The sequence below is a fragment of the Panulirus ornatus genome, chromosome 60 (genome assembly GCF_036320965.1).
Source record: "Panulirus ornatus isolate Po-2019 chromosome 60, ASM3632096v1, whole genome shotgun sequence".
Lineage (NCBI taxonomy): Eukaryota > Metazoa > Arthropoda > Malacostraca > Decapoda > Palinuridae > Panulirus > Panulirus ornatus.
Window position 1 is genome coordinate 868,165 of NC_092283.1, and position 2,813 is coordinate 870,977.

Sequence of the window (2,813 nt, forward strand, 5' to 3'; positions counted from 1 at the left end):
ATCTTATGATATGCTGTTTGGTTTCTCTTTCGCTCACGGTGGCCTTTCTTGGGCTTGTTGCTCGCTTATACATGTGAATGTCGACTCTTTAATAAGCTCGGTCAACTACTGGAATGCGACTATTGGTGGAAGACGGTCAAAAAAGGAGAACATAAGGTAGGGTTGGTGTGATGAAGTATTCGGATGACGTCATCTGATAGTTGGGGTTTGGAACTTACCGACCAATAATTGATCAGACAATTTATGTGTTTAAAGCCCAGCTCTTCTCATGACGTTACCCGGGAACTCAGAGTAGCAACCCTACCTTATGATTTCCTGTTTGGTTTCTCTTCCGCTCACGGTGGCCTTACTTGGCCTCTCTTACTCAATCATGTGAATGTTGACTCTTTGATAAGCTCGGTCAACTACTGAAATGCGACTCTAGGCGGAAGACGGTCCAAACATGAGAACATAATTAGGGGTGCTGTAATGAAGTAGTCGGCCGACGTCATCTGATAGGTGGGTTTGGGATTGGCCGAACACTCACTCATTGATCAGATAATTTGTGTGCTCAGCGCCCCCGCACTTCTCATGACATCACCCGGGAGCTCAGATTAGCAACCGTACCTTATGATGTGTATTTGGTTTCTCTTCCGCTCACGGTGGCCTTTTCTTGGCCTCGTTGGCTCATTCATGTGATTGTTGACTCTCTCTTTAATAAGCTCGGTCAACTGCTGAAATGCGACTCTCGGCGGAAGACGGTCCAAATAGGAGAACATAAGGTAGGGTTGCTGCGTTAAAGTAGCCGGATGACTTTATCTGATAGGTGGGGATTGGAATTGACCGACCAATCATTGATCAGATAATCTATGGGTTCCGAACCCAGCCTTTCTCATGACGTCCAGCGGGTACCTCAGAGTAGCAACCCTACCTTATGTTGTGCTGTTTGATTCCTCTTCCGCTCACGGTAGCCTTGTTTGGCCTCGCTGGATTATGTGAAATGAAGGCGCCTTTATCCTGCTGAAATGCGACTCTGAGCGGAAGACGGTCTAATCAGGAGAACATAAGATAGGGTTGTTGCGTTGATGTAACTGCCTGACGTCATCTGATAGGCGGGGCCTGGGTATAACCAATCATTGGACACATACTATGTGGATTACAGAGCTCCACCTTCATGACGTCACCCGGGAACTGAGAGTAGCAACCCTACCTTATGATATGCTGTTTGGTTTCTCTTACGCTCACGGAGGCCTTTTTTGGCCTCGCTAGCTAGAAGACTCCTTATGATAATAATGATAATAATAATAATAATAATAATAATAATAAAGCTCGGGCAAATGCTAAAATGCGACACTGAGCAGAAGAAGCTCCAAACAGAACATAAGGTCGGGTTGGTGCATTGAAGTACCCGAATGACTTCATATGATAGGTGGCTCTTGGGCATGACCGACTAATCATTGATCAGATTGTTTGTATATACAATACCCCGCCCTTCGCATGACGTCACTCGTTCAACTCAGAGTAGCAACCCTACCTTATGTTGTGCTGTTTGGTTCCTCTTCCGGTCACGGTGGCCTTGTTTAGTTAGCCTCGCTGGATTATGTGAAATGACGGCGGCTTTATCCTGCTGAAATGCGACTCTGAGCGGAAGACGGTCCAAACAGGAGAACATAAGATAGGGTCGGGGCGTTGAAGTTGTCGGCTAACGTCATCTGATAGGTGGGGTTTGGGATTGACCGACCAATCATTTATCAGATAATTTCTGGGTTCAGAGCCCCGCACGTCTCATGACATCATCCGGGAGCTCAGAGAAGCAACCCTACCTAATGATATGCTGTTTGGTTTCTCTCCCCCTTTCGTCGCCTTTCTTGGCCTCGCTGGCTCATTCATGTGAATGTTGACTCTTTAATAAGCTCGGTCGGCTGCTGAAATGCGACTCTCGGTGGAAGACGGTCCAAATAGGAGAACATAAGGTAGGGTTGCTGCGTTGAAGTAGCCGGATGACGTCATCTGAAAGGTGGGGATTGGAATTGACCGACCAATCATTGATCAGATAATTTGTGGATTCCGAGCCCCGCCTTTCTCATGACGTCACCCGGGTACTTCAGAGTAGCAACCCTACCTTATGTTGTGCTGTTTGATTCCTCTTCTGCTCACGATAGCCTTGTTTGGCCTCGTTACATTATGTGAAAAGAAGGCGCCTTTATCCTGCTGAAATGCGACTCTGAGCGGAAGACGGTTTAAACAGAACATAAGATAGGGTTGCTACGTTGAAGTAACTGGCTGACGTCATCTGATAGGCGTGGCCTGGGTATAACCAATCATTGGGCACATACTATGTGGATTACAGAGCTCCACCCTCAAGACGTCACCCGGGAACTCAGAGTAGCAACCCTACCTTATGATGTCCTGTTTGGTTTCTCTTCCGCTCACGGTGGCCTACTTGGCCTCGCTGGCTCATTCATGTGAATGTTGACTCTGTAATAAGCTCGGTCAACTGCTGAAGTGCGACTCTGGGCAGAAGACCGTACGAATAGGAGAACATAAGATTGGTTGCTCTATTGAAGTAGCCAGATGACGTCGTTTCATAGGTGGGGCTTGGACATGACCAATCATTGGTCAGATGCCTTATAGGTACAAAATCCCGCCCTTCTCATGACATCACTCGGGCAACTCAGAGTAGCAATCCTACTTTATATTGTGCTGTTTGATTTCTCTTCCGCTCACGGAGGCCTTTCTTGGCCTCGCTGGCTAGAAGACTCCTTATGGTAATGATAATAACAATAATAATAATAATAAAGCTCGGGCAAATGCTGAAATGCGACACTGAGCAG